A 20,195-nucleotide genomic window follows, 5' to 3' on the forward strand; every position below is an offset into this window, starting at 1 on the left:
AAATGGATACTGTTGTTTTTATACTGTTTTTATGTGTGTGTGTTTTTAAATTGTATACTTTTAATGTTTACTATTTTTAAATGTTGTAAACCGCCCAGAGAGCTTCGGCTGTGGGGCGGTATATAAATGTAATTAAATAAATAAATAAATAAATAAAGAGGGTGTCTGATGAATCTCTTTTGGGAAGGTATTCTTGAGCCTCAGTGCCATCACTGAAAAGACCCTGTCTGCCTGCTTGCTTGCAAATCTCCTGGGATGATGGCCCAGAGAGCAGATGGGCCTCTCTGAGGCAGATGTTAAAGGCAGGTCTGTATGGGAGCAGACAGTCCTTGAGACGGTGGTCTCTAATATCTGCATGCAATATTTCTCACACACAGCAGCTGGATGAATGCTGCTGTATTCAAGAATCGCTCAGTGCGATCAAACAGCTGGTTGGCACAGGATTGAGTTAGATTGGCCATGACCTTGAAAGCAGAATGAGCTTAGAAGAGGGATCTTTGTTCAAAAACTTAAACTGTCTTTTTGACTTGAAACAAACTAATAAAAGTATTGTAGATGTTATTGCCAATGGTGGCATGAAGGGTCTGTTATGTGCAACCACAGCCTGTTAAAATGGGCCTGTGGGCCTGTTTACCCATAAATGCAGGAGGGGCATGTACTTCTTTTTTTTAAAAAATGAAAATTAGTATTGGGGGGGGAAGGGAGAGAAATGTGCCCCCTTCCCTGGCTTACCTCACCACCTTCAGTTACTTTATGCAATTTTGCTTCAGTCCAAGTCTGATACGGAAGCTCGAATGTTTAGTTGCAACCTGTTGTGGTTTTTCCTGCTATGTCTCTTGTGCCTTTACCAGCTCTAGGAGGGAGAGGGAAATGTTGTAGGAGAAGCTTTTCTTGGCACAGAGATGAGCTTTTGAGCGGTAAGTCTCACCTGAATAATTTCTCTCAGGCAGCTGTAAAAGGCACAGGAGTGCTGCGAAAAGCAAGCAGCAATAAAGGGCAACATTGTTTGTCCTTGCTCATTGCCAAGTAATCAGGGACCTCCATTTTGATGGCAAGTTGAACTTTAAGCTTTTTTTAAAAAAAGGTGTACCATTAAGTATACACTTTCAAGGCTCTGATTTAGCTTATTTGGTTTCTAAACCGGGTTTTTTACACATTTTCTTTATTTCTTAGACATTTTCTGGGATAACAAAAAGAAGGGAAACAACTAGCAGCTAATAGTGTGAAAAAATTGTTAACGTGTCTTTACAGTATCTGAGAGCAGAGTTTAATACAACACTTTTTGGTACTAATGGCTTCTTGAGATGAGCAAATCCTCTTTCAATACTAGGGAACTAGAGCCACAGCTAGACCTAAGGTTTATCCCAGGATTGTCCTGGGGTCAAACCTGTTCATCTAAGTGCCACACAGGGCATTCAGCGCTCAGGCAGGGACGAACCCGGGATGATCCTGAGATAAACCTTAGGTCTAGCTACGGCCTAGGACCCATTTTGTGAAGATGTGACTGGTGTGTATTGGACCCTCTCCCTCTCTTAATATCTATTCACATTTCTGACAGGGACCCAATGGTAAACAAGTTCCTTGCTACAAAAATATTGCCAGCAAAGCATGTGTGAGGGACTGGGAAGGAAAAGGAGAAATAGATTTATTTTGAGGGATCTCTCATATTTGACTTGTTTCTCTTGTCTTGCTTCTTCATTCCTAGTTCTGAGGCACATGTAGTGCTGCTGTGGCACATTATGTTCACCATTGGATGCAGCCACACCTTTCTTCTGGTAGGTTCAAGATGGAGCATACATATGATTCTTCCCTTTTATATTTTATATTCCAACAGTAATTAAGGTTTGTTCTACACATTATATTCCCTGCATGGAGAATGGTTGCAACCTCTAAACTGTGAAAGGTTGTCATAAGTAAGAAAATAACAGCCATGGGTGATGATCCCTTGCTCCTTGGGGGCTATTTGCCAACAGTTGAACACACATGGGTGGCATTTCCTCCTTTTTAAAATGTGAGCTGAAGGGCTTAATAACTTGAGCTAAGATGGCATTTGTGAGAACAAGTGGAGTCTAGTATTAGGAAATGGCATGGGGTGCAGAGACTGCATTTCCATGCTGGAAGAATCAGCACCTGTTGAATCCCTGTCTGTTTTGCATCTGTTAAAATCATAGTTTCTCTATCAGAAAAGAAGCAGCAATCTGGGGTGGTGGTGGTGGTGCACAGTAGTTAGTCTGGCAGTATCAATGTTTATAGTGTCAGGTTATTAAGGTATTTGCTTCTGGACCTTTTGCTCAAGATCAACAGTCTCCGTTAATGTCTTTTTCAGGCAAAAAAGAAAGAAAAAGGCATAGATAGCTGTACTTGTCCATTGAAAAGATGTGAAATTCCCAGTATAATAATAACTTTTTTAGGAACAACCAAAATGTTATAAACCCAAAAGCTATTTTGTGACATTTTGGCTGGTCTTAATGAAAATATTGCCCTCTTGTGTATAATTGGGTTTATTTTGGCAATGTTACTCTTGCTCTATGTGCTGTAGTATAGTAAATTCTGCCTATCCTATAGATCAGGGATGGAGAAAGTGCTGGCAACCCAAAATCTAGAGCAGGGATGGCGAATGTGCAGCCCTCTATATGTTGTTCGTCCACAACTTCCATCACTCCTCACTGTTTGGTATATTGGCATATAGAGACCAAGGGCTTTGCTAGACCTGCCGGGATAAGCCGGCAGGGAAGCGGGGCGGCAGCGCGCTGATGTTAGCGCGCACCGCCCGGGCTTCCAGACGCAGGACGTGCAGGGACGTCGGATCCCTGCAGCGTCCGCCATTTTTTTTTTTAAGTTTAAAGGGGCCATGTGCGGCCCGAAGACTGCGGAGAAGGTAAGGGGTTTTTTTTAGTTAAACCCCCCCCCATCCACTCCTGTGTCGTCTCCCCTTCTCCCTGCGTGTGTGTGTGTCTGTCCTGTGTCGTCTCCCCTTCTCCCTACTGGGATCTCCCCCGGCCAATGGGCACAGCGCTCAGCGCTGTGGCCAGTCCGCGGCTTTTTGCGGCTACTCGCGAGTAAGCGAGTAGCCGCAAAAAGCCACGGAAGTAGCTAGACGTTCCCCAGCCCCCGCCTCAGGCCGGGGCTGGGGAAAAGGCGCGCCATAAGCGACTTCGCTTATGGCGCGTTAGAGGAGGCTTCAGTGCGGCCTGGAGCCAGATTCCCCTGTGCGTCATGTGGAAGCACAGCAGGGAAACCGGCTCTCAAGGCGCGCTAAGGCCTCGTCTAGAAACGCCCTAGGTTCAGATGAGGGCTGGATTCAATTTTGGAGAATTTATAATAGGCTCAGGCCTATTTTAACGTAGAGAACCTGTCTTAATAATTCCAGAGAGTGACTGGTTGTGGCCAGTAAACAGTAGTGAAAGAAATGCAAGGAACTAATCTCTTTTATTATGTTTTCCATATTCACAAATTCAGCTCTGGTACTGAAAATACATTCTGGAGTAGAACAGTGAAGAGCAATCCTATGTCTTTAGACAGCACCTGGGGGAGGGCATAGGTTTGATCGGTTTCTGGAATTGAAGGTGGGAGCCAGGGCTCTGATATTGCAGCCCAGATACCTTCCCCCCTGCCCCTCCCCTTTGTAGCTGTCATGTTTCCCTCTGCACTGGCAATGTCTCTGCACATGGAAACAGAGCATGGAGATGAGGAACAGGGCACAGTCCCGGGGTGATGATCGGAGGAGGCAGGAGAAGCTGTGTAACGCAGCTTCCTATGTCTATCCCAGCTTCCTTCCCTCCTGCTTGGAAGTGCTGCGGCTAGATGGGGAAAATCGACCATCTAGCAAAAATGCAGGGCGGCTGGAGCACAGAAATGAAGATTGCCTCCGTGCTTCTACTGCTCCGACTTTGGAGGCTGCTGGCTATCTCCATAAGATTGTGTCCCAACGGTGCAATTGTAGGACTTTTCCCCCCTATCTAAACATGCATACAATTCCCAACATTCTTTAGAAGTTGTAGGACTTTTTGTATAGGATTGCACCCTAAATTAATCCCTAATGAGGTATCTTTCTGTTATCTATATTTGATTATTTCTTGACTTAGAAAGGACTCTGTTTCATAGTTGGAATATTTTCCACCTACTGCAGTCCTCTCAAAGATCCCTAGTTATTTTTTCTCTTTAGAAGAGGAATGCTCCTAAGATACTGAGGAAATGAGGAGAATCTATTATGCTCCATACTGTCTCCATCCACAGTTCTTGGTTCTTTGTGTAGTTGATTCTTATCTGTTTTCTTTAAACAATAGTATGCCAGTTTATCAAATCATGAATATATGTTCACTTTTACAAGTTGATCATAAATATTTTTGCATAGACGCAAGTCCTTTTGATTTCAGTGGTACTTATTTCCAAGTAAGTATCCTTAAGATCTCCTCCTTCGTGAACTGTCTTTTTCCTTTTCTGCAGTTTTGAGATTGGCCTTCACCATTTCCGAGAGAAAATGCTCAGTAACTCTTTATAATGTTAGGGAAGAGAACAGCTGCTTATCAGGAGAATTGGATTACATGTGTGACACTGAAATAGGTGGGTGGCAAGTAAGTTGCCTCCAGCTGTTAATGACATAAGGAAAGAGCATATGGAAGAAGAAATTGTCCAATCTTTTGATGATATAGAATGATTACCTGAACGGTAACTATTATAGATTTGACAGTAAATGTGCATGGCAGCAATCAGTAAATTCCTGATATGGAAATAAAATGAAAGGTTCTAAGAACACAGTGCCTGGGATCCAAATGGTCTCTTTAACTGCGAGAATGCTTACTTCATTTATACATCATTTTATACCACCTCTGCTGTTTAAAGTGCACTCAACGCATTAAAGCGAAATACAAAAGCAAAAAATAATAACCACGATAAAATGAAAACTCAACAAACAATAAAACTCACAAGGAAGCAATCTTAAAAACTGCCTTAACAATATCTGGTACAATGGAATCAAGAAATCTTTCGTTTTTCTGAAGAGGCATGTTTTGATCAGCTGCTGAAATTCTGAGAGAGAAGTTGCCAAATTGCAGCAGATGGACTCCACCATAAAGAAGGTGTGATCAGATCAGCCAAGTTTAGGGGGAGCATCTTCAGACACAGGAAAATTGCTATAGTCACAATAGCTCTCCATTGCTTAGACCAGTTTTTTTAAAAAAAATCTTTTTTGATTGAAAAATCCCTGTATTATGTTATGATATTCTGTGGAACCTCAACTTCCTCTCCCTTCTCCAAAATGAAAAATAACTAAATTATTTCATAATTAAAAAATTCAAAAGCACAATTTGTACTAATTATAACAATTAATTAGTGATTAAAAAGAGGAAGTGCCTGAGGTGAGAGGCTGTAGAATTTAATAGAAGCTTTGAGGGATGCTCATGGAATGCAAGGGTTCTGCATAATCCTGATTGAAAACAGAATGTATTTCTTTCTGTGAATGGGTTATCCTTATTTTCAAAGACTGTTGTCTTAGACACACATCCTTGAAGGAGGTTCCATTGAAAAATATTGAACTTTTTTCCAATAAATATTCTCCGTGAGCCCCTGCCAAAGGAAGTGAGGCAGGTGGCTACTAGAAGGAGAGCTTTCTCTGCTGTGGCACCCCGGTTGTGGAATGAGCTCCCCAGAGAGGTCCGCCTGGCGCCTACACTGTACTGCTTTCGTCGCCAGCTGAAGACCTTTTTATTCTCTCAATATTTTAACACTTAATTTTAACCTAAATTTAAATCTTACTGTTTTAACTCTGTATTTTAATCTTATATCAATTTTGCTGCGTGGTTTTATCCTGGTTGTGCTTTTTATACTGTATTTTGTAATTGTGCTTTTAACCTGTTGGTTGTTTTATTGTGGTTTTAATTTTTGTGAACCGCCCAGAGAGCTTCGGCTATTGGGCGGTATAAAAATGTAATAAATAAATAAATAAATAAATATACTACTGGGATGAAAGTGTTGCAAGCAAGTAGATGTTCATAGCTATAGACTGGTAGAAAGCAAATCTGAAATTGTGCTTGGAAGAAGGAAAAGGTATTACTGGACTGATTGAACCTTGAAAATGTTTCCAGCTCAATGATTCTACATGAACTCAATCAGGAGAGTTAGTTCAGACAAGACCCATAGCTTTGAGCCACCTCCTTCGTACAGATCTAAGGGATTTTCAGATCAGTGAAAGTGTAGATATTCATCCATCCTAATTTGAAAGGTATGATAGAAAAATGAATGCGGATCACTCCCAGATCTGCAAAACTTCTGCGAGGAAATTAAGTGAAAATGAGTAACTTGGTGAAAGAGGTGGGAGGCCAGTATAATTTCTCAAGGCATTGAGACAAAATATAATGAAACATCTTATGAAAATAGCAGAACTGTGCTTTAGTTCAGCAGTGCAGGAACAAAGTAGAGGAACATGAAGCTGATAGAGGAAGTTTTGCATCGAAAAGCTCCAGCTCTCTTCCTAATGAAATGAGAGGATACCTTGTTGATTTTGGTCATATCTTGGGAAAAACTCACTCTGCATGTGTAAAGGGTGCTAAAAGCGACCACAAGGCAGGCAGGACTAGTACCTTCTTTCGCCTCATTTTATAATGCCTGCACAGGGCTCAAAAGTGGAGCAAGTGGGGATGGTGGGCCGAGGATTGCATGTGTAGCCTTGCACTCTCTTCGTGCATATTGGTTGTGAACCCTCCAGAGAGCTCAGACTAATGGGTGGGATATAAATGTAAGAAATAAACGTTGCCACTCGGTTTTGAGCAACAGCTGAATAGGGCTGTAATGACTTTTGCTTGCATCATAGGAAGCGTTGAGATACTACAGCCTACTTAGTTGGTTCAGCTGGGACCAATTTTCCTTTGGCTCCTCTTCGCCCACAGTTGTGTCTCTCACTGGCCATTAAACAAACACACACACAATTTTATGACGTATTAATGCCTGGATTAGTGCTTGTTTTTCTGCTCCTTCCTTATCACTTTCCCGCTTTTATATTGTGTCTGTTAGATTGTAAGATCAGGGACATCTTGTGGTTTTAAAAAAAAATTGTGCAGAGCCTATAAAACAGTAGGTGTTTTATAAACATAAAAGCATTGTCTGTCTGAAACAGTAGATTGATATGAAGCCTAAATATTTTAGACTACCAGACCAGGACTAGAGAGACCCTGGTTCAAATCCCACTGAGCTGTGAAGTTCACTGGATGATCCTTGCCAACAACTTTGCAGAATAAGCAGAGTAGAGACTTTTTTTCTGGTAAGTATTACTTTTGTTTGGAAGGGGTGGTGGGGTGTGTGGAAATGGACTCCACTGAAGCCAAGGCTGTTTCAGGCTGAGTTCAATGTATCTAGGGCTCTATTTGCTTACTGTTTTTGCTGTGTGTCCTAGATCCAGAGGCCTTCTACTTAGAGAAATGCTGATATATTTGATGATCCACGGAACAAAAGTACAGACGTGACTATATCAAATCTCAAGCTTGGGAGCCAAAACAGGCTGCTTTCAGCAGATGCCTAAGACGTGCTTAGTAAAGGCGAGGCATAGCACAGTCAGTGGGCAAACGAGTGAAGCATTTGTGGACCACATGCTGTCCCAGCTTTCCACCTCTTTGTTGTTGTTTTTTTAATTTGACCATATGTTTTGTACATGGTGGGCTTTTGTTTTGTTTTGTTTTTTGTTTCACCTAGAGATGCTGACGCCTTTTAGTCTGGAATGTGCAAATGTTAATACGAACTAGAAAGCACAAGAGGGGGCACTTGAATATATGAATGTACATTGTAACTAATGTAAGTGCTGCATTCAACTGAGCGAAACAGGACGTGCAAAAACCCAATTGGCATCCCTTGTGAAAACAGCTTAAGAATGTGACTATCAAGGGGCCCCACATTTTGAACAGATGATTAGTTACTGTGCTGAGAAGCTGGTATCTTCCCATCACATTTTTAGAGGATAGATCATAACTGTAAAACTTTTTTTATTATTATTATTGCAGGTCAATCGTATGCCTACTTTTAATTATATCTCTTTGTAGACTTCTGGTTACCTACTTGTATAAAACAGGGTCAAGCAAACCTGTTTGTTCTTTCTTGATCCTAATCTGAATTGAGCCAAAGGGCTTTAAAAAAAAACCCTCCTTCCTCTCCTCCCTCTCTCCCTTCATGCCCTTGTCTCATCCTTCATTCTTTCTCCCTCCAGTCAGCAGCTCTTCACCAAATTTTCCTTTTGGAAAATTGTGTTGGTAGCATTTTTGAACCCCCATTAACTCTTCTCTTCATACCCCACCCCCGTCACTTTAAGCGTGTATTATTTGTTTGCTGTAACTTGCAAACATTTTTGAGCCATGTGGCTTGTCCTGAAATAAATTAGAAATGTGAAGGCTGCAAAGAAATTTAATCTCCTGTTTCTTGTTCTGGAGCTTAACAAACACAAAAACAATTAGCAGAATTTCAGTAAGAGGTCTGGGAGAATCGTTTTCCACACACACCCCTCTTGCAGAAAGTAACCTTAATTCAGTTAATGAGAGCTTCCTGAGTATTCTGAACTGCTGTGTTTCTAATCTAACACAGTATGTTCAGGTGTTTTGCGGACTACCTTGTATGGCTGTATTCTAATCCTTGGAATCTGTGCAAAAAAGCAAAGTTGCTAGGCAAGGCTGCAAACTCTTGTGATGTTTCTTATTGTCATTGGGTAGATTTCCGTGTTAATTTACTATGTCAATATCTGTAATTTTTTTCATAGGACCTCAAATCCCTTTGATAGGCACAGTGATACCACATCAGCAAAACCAAGGCTCATTGCTGCTGCTTTACATTGTCTTTTTTAAAATTGAAAAATAAAAGTAGTACATTGTGCATTTGGTTTTGAGCTGGGGCTAAAGCACTTAGGAAAAGTGAGAGGGACTTGAACTCTGGCACGGTACAGGCACATGTGAATCTAATCATTCTCTTATATGACAAAGAAGCAATGAATTGCATCATTATGTTTCTTTGATTAAAAAAAGAAAATGGGTAGTAGCACTCACAGTTGAGATACATCTAGAGAATATGACTTCAAAGTGATTTGTGTTCAGAACATGGAATGGACATTTAAAATATAGAATGCCTGCTTACTAAGCCAGTAATTTTAATCATGTGCTTTAGGGCACATTCCTTTGCATGACAGATAGAAAAATGTCCTATAGCTCCCATCATTCCCCAGCCAGCAATGCTGGGGAATGCTGGGAGTTGTAGGAGTTTTTTGTGACTAAATGTGCATAGGATTGCTCACTTAAACAATCAAAATGCCAGCTTTAACTAGAGTCATTCAAAGCTGAGCTAATTTCAGATCTTCTTTAAAAGTCACAATTTTAGAGAATGACATTGTTTCCTTACATTAAATCAGAAAGGAGCAGGGGAAATAACATGTAGTAAAAGACTTATGCCTTCTTTGGCTTGTTGCTTAGTAACAGAAAATGCCTCCTAAGCTTATTTTTGTTGTGGGGAGGGGTGGAACCTGAATTGGTGACCATCTGTCCTGAGTTGGTTGGTTTCCTATTGAATTGGCTTTTGTCTCTCTCGAACAATTGGTTCTCTTTAGGGCCCATATACAATCCCAAATACCACTGGTAGTATCTCCCTCCACCCACCCCCCATTTGTAAACACTGCGTATCTGTATTCTAATGCTACTGATAGTAATAACATACACCCAGGAATTGCAGGAAATAATACCACTAATAGAATAATTGTGCTATGCTGTCTCTGCAAAAAAAAAAAAAAGGGGGGGGCAGCCAATTGGTGTTCCTTAAAACAACAATCTATTTCTTACTTTCTCATCATTTTAATTTGCATGTTCACAAAACAATAAAAATGTAGCACCTTAACATCATCGACATTTCACTTTAGAAATGCATCAAGTGATTTATATATACTTCTGAACATTTAAAAATGACAGTCAGGTACTATAAATGGTAATGGATTTGTATAAAAAGCTGTAGCCTAGATTTGAAACTCTGAATTTTCAATGTATATGCAGAGCTCAATATGAGCAAGGGCTTTCTTATTAATTTCGGTGTTGGGACAAACTTAATGTACTGTATATGTGATCTAGTCATTAGTACTGAAGTGATTGGGGAAGTCATTATTTCTGTTCCATGATATATATTTTTTGGCCATTCATTAAATTAAGTTGTCCGTAGACATTTTAGGTCACCACCCTTCTTGTAATACTTTCAGAGCAATGTACAGTATATGGGGTTTCCAGGTTTTGGCTGGGTCCAGACCTTTTTAGATTCATAAATGGAACTGCATGACGTACCCTCGGACTAATTTCTGTTATAAAAAACAACTGAGAGATTCCCATTAAAACAAAACACTTCTTTAAATATACACATTCTTCAGTATTGTGTATGTGGTGTTTAAGTAAGTAGAGTGGTTTATATGCATAATTTTCACTGATTTGTGTCTCTAAGCTAATTTTAGGCAATGCAGATTTTTTAGGCATTATCCTTAGTAATATCAACAGATATTCTGCTTCATCGAACATAATAAATATGTTATGCTTTTAAGGTGTCGTAGCACTTATACTTCAAGGGGAAAATATGATTTGTTTATTATCTAGCCTACCAAAGCAGTTATTCCAATAATGAAAATATTTGGAACATTTCAACTAACAAAAATAGTTTCTCTGCTGTCCTACTTGTATGTTAACTAGATTTCTAAATTTGCTAATTTCCTGTGTTCTTGCCAATTATTCATTGATAAGAAGGAGCTACTAGATTTCTAAACTTTGCCATTTCAATTCTTGCTGTTTTTAATACATTTATTACTTCCCTACCCATTTTTCCTACTGCTCAGTCTAGAAGAACAGAAGGGAATACTGTTGGATCTACTGGTCACTTATATAGGCTATAGTTTTTAAATTTTTTTTAAAAAAAAACAGTATACCATAAATAAAATAAAATCAGTCATTACTCGCCCATGTTTTCAGCATCTGGCAGTATCAATAAAACATTTTGTAACAGTTATCCTATTAAATTGGTGCCAATAATATACACATTACTTGAAACGTTTCTTCCTACTGTTGTTCTTTAATCTAGCTTCTAATATTTCATTTTCTTTTTTAAAATAAAGATAATCATGAGATTCGCCCATATTTAATAATACATTATTTTGAATTAACTTTTAATTTGATTTTTCTTTTAAAAGAAGTTTAAATGTAAAGGTCTCAAGGAAGCATGTTCTTCTTCCTTCTTGTAAGCAATGTCTTACTTGAGTAAAAAAATCACTAAAGGCATTATGTCATTTTTCTACTTGTGTATTCCTATTTCTGCCAAAGATCACATGAATGACCTTAGGAGGAAGCTTTAACGTTTCTGAGCCTCAACTTCCCAGTTTTAAAATGGAAATCAACATGGTTGCTTATGAATATGAGGTTTCCTTCATTTCTTTTGTTGTTATTGTTGTTCTGCTTGGTAATAAGAAATGTCTGAATGGAGAGAAATAGGTTTTGTCCCATCCCCCCCAAACTTGCTGGTTACAAATTAACTTGATGTATCTACTAAGGGATGCTATTTTATTCCTTATATTAGGAGGACCGAGTTACATTGATTATGGTTTGGGAATATAACTCATGTTCAGGGCCTGCTTGACTGTGGTTTTCCTGGAAAGTTTACACTAGAGAAAGCAGTCCTATTTGGCATGGGTAATCAAGAGTAAGGCTGTAATTACTCTTAGCTGTCATTCAGGTTTCCTTTCAAAGTCCAAGGACCCACTGAGAAAAACAAAAAGCTAATGAAAGCTGACTGTATTCCAGCCTAAACTCTGCAGAATCTGAAATGATGTCCTGACTGTCTGTGTATTCTTATTCTTCTACATTCTCATGGTTACTAAGGTAACTGGTTTTTAGAGGTTTTAAATCTTCATTGTCAAGTGTTTCCTACACTTATTGTTGCTGTTTTCAAATTAGGGCAATTTGAACAATGCCTTTTGAATGAGGACTAAAACAGAAAAAAAGGAATAAAATGGCAATTGATGTAATGAATTAATTGCATTCCCTTTTTATCAACCATGGTACTACTACTGCCACTTTTGTTTTCAGAACTAGGTAAAAAAAAACACTTCACATTTTCTCTCTCTCTCATTCACATATTTTCTTCTGCTTGACGCAATCATGGGTGAGGAAATATTATATTTTAAATGCATATGCTGCCATAATGTATGTTAGATAACAAGTGAATTGGCTTATGTGCCTGCTGAGAATTGCCAATTGAAGGCTGGATATGTTTCATTATACCATTTAAAACAAATTAAAAAAAGAAAAAAGAAATTTGACTTCATCTTAATACATGCAACATTCCAGAGTTCAGATATTTAGTGAGAAAACATTTGTTCTAAGCAATCTGTTGGCATAATAATTGTTCAAGCTATTTAATTAATTAATAATGTTTATGAATCACTTACATTAAAAGAAATTTCTAAGCTATATACAAAAATACAGTATGTTATTAAATACTGAATATTACTGTATACAGAAGATAATATTGCCTTCCTGAGAATGCCTGTTGGCAAAAGTATGTTTTCAGTAGGCATCAAAAAACTGGAAGGCTTGTCACCTAATTTGTAGTGGTAGGGAGTTTCAGAGAGTAGGCACTATGATACCTAAGACCTGTTTTGAGCCATCATGGACCAGACTGCCAAAATCTCCTGATGAGCATGGCAACTAAACAGACAGGTCAGGTGATCTCCCAAGTATCCTAGTCCTGAGTTCTTTAGAACTTTTTATACAAATACCAAAATCTTAATCTTAGCCTAGTAGCATATAGGCAACCAGTGCAGTTACTATACTCTGAACTTCTGAATACGTTATATTTATAAACGAGAGAGATCCCAAGCTAGGTGTTATAAATCTGTAATCCTAGATCAAATTTACAGTTTGACTATGCATGCCTCTGGGATCCTGACCAATTGCAGTGTTTACTGGATGTTGATAGCAATACAATTTGGTTAATGGTGCAAAAATATTGTAACTTAATTTTGAGGGGATTTCCTTTCTTCCATATATTAGAGTACATACTCCAGTGCATAGTTGTCCACATGCAAAGCTTTTGCAATTAAGAGAGAAGGCTAAAACCAGGCCTAGGAGGGGAAACAGACCTACCATTTTATGAGGAAGGGATGCTTGGAGTAAGTTATGCCAGTGGTCTACCATATACACTGCCTTCCCATAGCATTCTGTGCAGATTTTAAGGACTTTGTCTTAATCTGTAAAATCCTAAATAGCTTTTCTTCTACATATCTTAAGAGCTCCTCTCCTCCTCTTTGCCACTGGTTGATCTATGTAGCTAGCTGATGGTTACTGCTTGGGTGGTGCCCTCTATGTGGCAAATTCTGAACAAACAAGGCAAGGCAAAGTTTATAACTAGATTTGGTTACTAGACTGATCTCAACGATAGGAAAACTCACTAATGCTTTATAAAATGTTGGAACTTCACTTCTTCGTCTGCCACCCAAAGAGAAAGTGGGGAGAAACAGGGGAAAGGAGGTGAAGCCTGCCTGCACCAAAGATGGCAGAGCAGAAGGAGTGGCAAATTTCACCACTTCCCTCCTGCTGCCTCCAGCTGGTGCTTTGGAGAGCCCTGCCAACTGTTCTCCTGCTGTGGCATTTGCCACAGTAAGAGAGTGGGGAGCAAGGCTCTCCAGACTAGTCACCCTGTGGTGAGCCACATCAGCCAAGGAAGAGGTCGGCACAGCTTTTTAGAAAGCCGGTGAGGCCCAAATGCCTGTAAACAGGCAATCTCCTTGAACCCATGCCTACCTCTGAAGCAGGACTCCCTCAGAGCCAGGCATTTTGGCTTGGTGGACTCTCTGAAGATTTGCGTCAGCTGCCTCTTCTAGCCGAGCAGAGGTGAAGGTTAGCAGTAAGGGGGGATGATATGGTATGGGTACGGGGTTGGGGTTGCAATGCGGGAACAGGGCATGATGTGCTGGCGGTAAGGGGGATGTGATGTGGGGAAAAGAATGGCGTGGGCAGGGACACAGTACAGTGGCTCATGTGCTCTCTCACCTCAGGCGTTGGGAGTGCATGCGCTGGGGCCGGACAGAAAAAATGGGATCCCAATTTCTCTTGTGCTCTTTAAAGGTCTGGTACAAACAGTTTTCTAAGTGTTTTGATACAAATTCTTATGCTCATGCTTCATTTGAGCATCTGTAGTAGCAGGCCCTTCAGATGGATCAAGATTGCTCACACAAAGATTCAACTTTGAATTGAAAGAAGGTAGTATTTGTACAGTTGACAGAAGTGGGATTTGTATGGAATTCTAATGGCTCTTTGGGTATAATCTGTCTTCTTAAGGTAATGTCTTTGCTTTGTTGGACTTTTTGCTGGCATTTAAGACACAGCGTTAGATCTATCCTATTTTTTTTTTATCTTCCAGAGTTTTTCATACAGTATTGCTCTAAATATATTCCAATTGGGAATAGCTTTGTTTTCTCATGAAAACAAGTACGTTAGCTGTCATTTGAGCCAGATGGCATCTCACTACTTTGCCACCCTGTTTCCAAAGTGTGAATCCTTGAAGCTCACCATCTGTTAGTTAGCAAAATTATTCGTGCTGGTAATCAAGTTGAACACTGTTCTATAACGTTTCATCATTTGTATTCAGTTAAGAATCTCCTACCATTAGCCCTATTCAGGTGTTATTGAAGGTAGTAAAACTCACAATGCGAGCTGGGTTGGTGCTGGTGCTCCACCCCTGATATCTCATCACAATGTAGCTCTGCCCACACATACAGCGCAAATGTCTGCAGTGGGAAGGCCTCCGCACGGACAGCTGTGTGAGAGTGTGAGCCCAAGGTTCATGCATAGTTTAGGTGATTATTTGAACTGGGTGATAGAGAAGGTATTAGCACAACTAATACTTTCCAAAATTCAACTTCATTAGGAGGTCAGTGAGCAACATTTTTAGAAAACGGGTGATTTTTCAGTTTCTATTCTGATTTATTTTGATACTGAGCCAGAAAGAAAATATAACTAAAGAAAGTTGATGTTGTTGTTGTATTTATATCCCACCTTTTTTCCTCCAAGGAACCCAGGGCGGCATACATAATCCTCTTCTTCTCCATTTTATCCTCACAATAACAACCCTGTGAGATGGGTTGGGCTGAGAGTTTGTGACTGGCCCAAAGGCACCCAGTGGGTTTCCATGGCCAAGTGGGGACTAGAACCTGGATCTCCCGGATCCCAGTCCAACACTTTAGCCACTACACCACACAAAGTAAATATGGTCTTTAAATTGTTTACCCCGGTGGGCAACATATGGCAATGTGTCAGATGCTGTCTGCTCACTTTTATTACAGCCCCAGGCACAATTTGCGCAATACTATTGTGTGCAAACAGCACACTGTTTGTATCCCACAGAGCTCATGCTCTTCTAGCCCATTGGTGTCATGTTAAAGCTGATTGCCAAAAATAGGGAAAGTTAAGCTAAAAAACATTGTGCCACAAATGTGTGAAGAACTAAGGGCTCATCTAAATTCTACTTACAGCAAGGGATTGCAGAGACTAGAATCACTTGTTCTTCTGAATCCCTGCAAATAATGTAAGTTTACTATGGGCACAAATAGGTCTTGTCTACAGTGTTTCAGAGTTCATTTTACATGCACTTCTGATCATCCATGAGATCCTTATATTCTCTCTTATATTCTCCTTATATTCTTATATCCTTATATTCTTATATCCTTATATATCCTTCTATCCTTATATTCTCTCCTTATTACAGGGGAATTCAGAAGCAGGGATTATGGTTATTTTATGTGCAACCCTATATGTAAGATATATCCAAGGAGAGTAGGAATGCTGTCAATATTCATTGATAGTAGAATTTGAGATGAATTATTTGATTCCATCAACTTGAATTATTCTAAAAGTTTTGGTAGCCTAAGCGAAATTTGCAGTATCTTTCTTAAGCTATTGGATGTTCATTCACAACTTTTGCAGTATGCATTCGTTTTAAATGTTGTAAATGTATTATTCTGATCTTTAATCATTCTTGCAGTAACCCCTCCTACCACAATGCAATCACATGTAGATCTGCAATATCATGTTGCAATATTGCTGAGAAGACCCATTTTAAATGTTTACTACCCAATTAACATCTGTTCTACTAGGAGTCAGAAAAATAGAAATTTTGGATTTGTTAAAGCTATGGTGAATTGCCACCTTGACTAAACACAAATGCATGAGAATGTCTAAGCCCTCATATAGTTTTTAGACTAAAATCCATAATCCATCATGATAACAGCAACCACTTTTGAGACATAAAGCAGTGAACAATGTCCAACAATGTGGAATTAGCTCAGTGTCAAATTGTCACTGATTTGTCTATGGAAATCTATTTGTTTGGTTGTGAGAGATGGAATTCCTCCTATGGATTTCACTTATCCATAGTCTACTATCATTCCCGCAAGTGTACACATTCTACAATTTGTCACAGAGGCATGTTTCAATCTGTGGACAAGTGTTAGATTTGATAGGGACTGAATTCAAGGCCAAAAAACTATTTATTAGTAATTCAGTAAATTAGAACGAATGTGTAACTGTATATTAAAATAATTATCTTATTCTAGGGTAAGGTGCAGATGACATTTAAACATAATACTCTGGATTCAGACTACTGTGGGTATAGCTCAACATAAACAGGGATCTGCAGGTTATAACAGTCCTCTTTCCACATTTCTCCTGTGGTGTGAGCACAAATATCAACCAAGCCATTAAGGTAGGGGAGGGCAACTTTGGGAGGTCTGAGGACCATTTTGCCTCTTTAGACTGCCCCCCCCCTTGCAGGTGCCAAAAATGGGAGCAGGGGAAAAACATCTAGAAATGCTTCAGAGTTTTGACCCATAATGGTCAAAATTAGTTTGTTTGCAAACTAATAGCACCTATGTAGCACCTATGGAGACCCCAAAGCATCAAGATTACCTTGGGAACAAGCTAATATGACCCTTATGGCACTCTACAGTAGCTCTGGATGCCATTTTGTTTGCATTTTTTAAAATTATTTTTAATTTGGGTCCTTCCAAATTTTGGGATGCAGGATGCATATGGCCTGTGGGTCACATGTTGTTCACCCTATGGAGAATGGAAGGCTGATGTGTAGGGTTGTGCAAGATATTTTCCCATGTCTTGTTACTCAACTTTTCTTTCATTCTCGTGTTCAATTATTAGACTCTCATTCATATTGTAACTCAAAAATCTATTTTTGTTGTGTGCTTCCCTCTCACCTTTGGTTTCTTTTGCCACCATTTGTGGTGGCAGCAGATTTTGGCAGCTGCTGCCAAAATGCTCTGGACTTTATATCTTTGGGAGTATGTGTCGAATGACAGCTGCCACAAAACATAGTGCTCCCCACCCTCCGCACTGGTGGTCAGCATTTCCTCCTAGAATGGTTTGGAACAACATCTGGGGTGCTCTAGGAAAATAAAGTGTTGGTCACCATTCCCGACCACCAACACCCTAGAACAGTGCAATATCTGGTGCTGCTTTCTGGGAAAATACCATGATAATCACCAGAAGCATTCATTGTGAGTATTGAAAAATGCACCCAGTTTCATTGCTCATAGCATTTAAGAACATAAGAAGTGTCATGCTTCTGAGGAGTTCTGTGTCCCATGCCTGGCTCCTGGCTCCTTGCGGTTACTCGCAAGGAGCCAGGACAAACCGCGACGCCTGCCCACACTTTCCGTGGTCTCGTGATTAAAGAGTAGGGTGAAACCCCGGGCCGTCATGTGGACACACAGGGATGATCCTGAGATATAGGCCTGGTCTAGCCATGGGGTAATGGCTAGACCAGGCCTATATCCTGGGATTGTCCTGGGATCATCCCTGTGCATCCAAATGACACATAGGGGATCCCGGGAGCAGGCAGGAACGACCCTTCCATTTGCCTGGGATAATCCTTAGGTCTAGCTAAGGCCTAAGTTTATTCAGGAGTCTTTGGTGGGGGGACTTTAGCAAAAGCCTTTTGGAAATCCAAATTGTTTTGGAATGAATGAAATATGAATGTAACGGGCTCCATTTGGTTAAATTTATCGCTCGTTCTGAAATGAATGCACATCCCCATCTTGTGTACCCCTCTGCTTAGTCAGCTGAAGGAGAAATGCAAGATTGGCCCAGCCTGTTTGCTGCCTGTTAGTGCATGCCATGGAGAGGAGTGAGAAAATGGGTCTCTGTCTGTTGTGCCTTATGGGGATTCTTCCATGTACTGTACCCAGCTTGCACTGGTTCAACCCCAGTGTATTTTTATATGAAACTTAATTCCTGGTAGAGAATTAGGATGAAATGTATCCAATACAATATTCAAAGGTAGTTATAATTTGTTCCTGATAAACCTCAATGATTTGGTTTACTCAATGATTTGTTGGTATTTGATTGATTGATTGATTGATTGATTGATTCAAAGCCTTTTTATCCTGTTGGTTCACCAAGGCTCCCAGAGCAGCTCACAAAAATGAAAAATAAGACTTTCTCTGCCCATAGGTTACAATCTAAGAGACATGATACAAAAGAGGATTGAGAGGGAGGAGGGTGGAAAAGAAAGAGCAAATTTAGGTATCAGATTCTTAGTGGCAAAGTTCTGCAGGTCATGTAGATGAATCTAAACAGAAAGGAAGGCCTGCTGATTTCTCTCCATCTGATGCCCTCAGTAGTCAGGTATCTGATGGCACCTCTGGTGTAGTCACATAGTTTGCACTGAATGATTAAGGAATATAGGCTATTCCTATCATACATTTCCATCTTGCGTTTCTTTCGTGAATGCTACTGAGTAGGGCTGAAAAAATAATGAGGAATCTGGTATACTTTAAAGATAAATACATTGATTGTAATAAGAACTTTTGTGGGCAAGACTTCATGCATTAACCACTTCATGTATCTAAAGAGTAATGCTAGATGGTCTTCCTGGCCTTCGTACTGGGCAACCATTACCTGACTTTAGCCTTCATCAACTGACCATTTTGTTAGTTCTGAAAGACAGTGAAGTGTCTAGGAACTGCAGGACACTCCTGCCAACCATTTTCTTAATGTCCTGTTTGGAATAGGTGGTTTGGAATAAATTGCAGCAATGGGAAAAGTGCCTTGCAGCTGTCCACATGAGCCCCATAAATAAGTAGACAGTATGAAGGATCTGTAGAAGGGCCTGGACTTGCAGGGATTACTACCTCTTTCTATTTACTTGGATTACTACCGGAACATGCTGTGTTCTTAGTGATTACTAGGAACATGTGAATTGTGAGGGCAAAGAGTCATATTCATGACAACGGCCTGAGGCTGTAGAAATGAATGGGTCATGACTTCTGCATTTTATTAAATGTACTGACACCTAGAGATGTAACATTTCTGGAGATTTTGAAGCTGTTGGAAAAAATGGTGGGGGGAAATAGAAAAATAAACAATGGTTATTGTTTTTAGCTCTCTTTATAGCTCTAAAGTCACATTAATACTTTAAGACAGACTTCTCCAACATGGTGCCCTCCAAATGTTTTGGACTTCAACTCCCATCAGCCCCAGGCAGAATGCAATGGTTGGGAATGGTAATTGTTGTAGTCTAAAAGATCTGGATGGCAACAGGTTGGGGAAGGCTACTTTAGAAATATAAAATGTATTGTGCATAACTTGTTTTGCTCACAAAATTATTGCTAAAGTTAAACATTTTAAAAAGTAAACTTAGTAAACTTGTAAGTATTGCCTGAATAAACTATATTTTTAATTTTAATATACCAAAAAAATTATAATTTTATGAGCAAAGTGAGTTCTACATAATACATTTTAGGTTCCTATTTTAGGTCTGATCTGGGAGAACATCAGCAAGTAGTCCCTGAAACATCTGAATCATTCTAGAAGCCAGAGGAAGCAGGAAGAGCTGGAGGCAGAGGAAGACTAGTGTATAGTATTTGTTCCTGTTTGTAGGGAAGTTTATGGAAATTCCTATTTGTGGGGTGAAGCTTGGGGAAATCTACCTACCCTTAAATCTGTAAAAGATACATTAGATCAGTAATTTTAATAGGGAATGGAAAAAATAGCCTTGCTGGGAAATTAACAGATAGGATTGAAAAAACATTTTCCCCCATAGCTTCATTATTTACAGATATTTTAAATCTTTATCCTTTCTATAAAAGTCTTCTTATTACCTAGTTTTTAGAAATCATTTGTGGATAGTAAAGGCTAGAC

At 39.6% G+C, this 20,195-nt stretch overlaps 1 protein-coding gene across 6 annotated transcripts in view; it reads left to right on the top strand.

The window, feature by feature from the left end:
• The window catches only part of GREB1L (GREB1 like retinoic acid receptor coactivator), a 204,176-nt gene that overhangs the window by 10,971 nt on the left and 173,010 nt on the right, over positions 1 to 20,195 (top strand). Inside the window, exon 1 of one of the 6 annotated variants that reach the window (XM_063130617.1) lies at positions 11,784 to 11,864. The exons of the other annotated variants lie outside the window; for them this stretch is intronic. The gene's annotated coding sequence lies outside the window, so the exon portion shown is untranslated. Of the gene's footprint in view, positions 1 to 11,783; positions 11,865 to 20,195 lie in introns of those variants that run through there. 6 annotated transcript variants of the gene reach the window in all.

This window comes from Elgaria multicarinata, chromosome 7 (assembly GCF_023053635.1).
Source record: "Elgaria multicarinata webbii isolate HBS135686 ecotype San Diego chromosome 7, rElgMul1.1.pri, whole genome shotgun sequence".
In the NCBI taxonomy this organism is placed as follows: domain Eukaryota; kingdom Metazoa; phylum Chordata; class Lepidosauria; order Squamata; family Anguidae; genus Elgaria; species Elgaria multicarinata.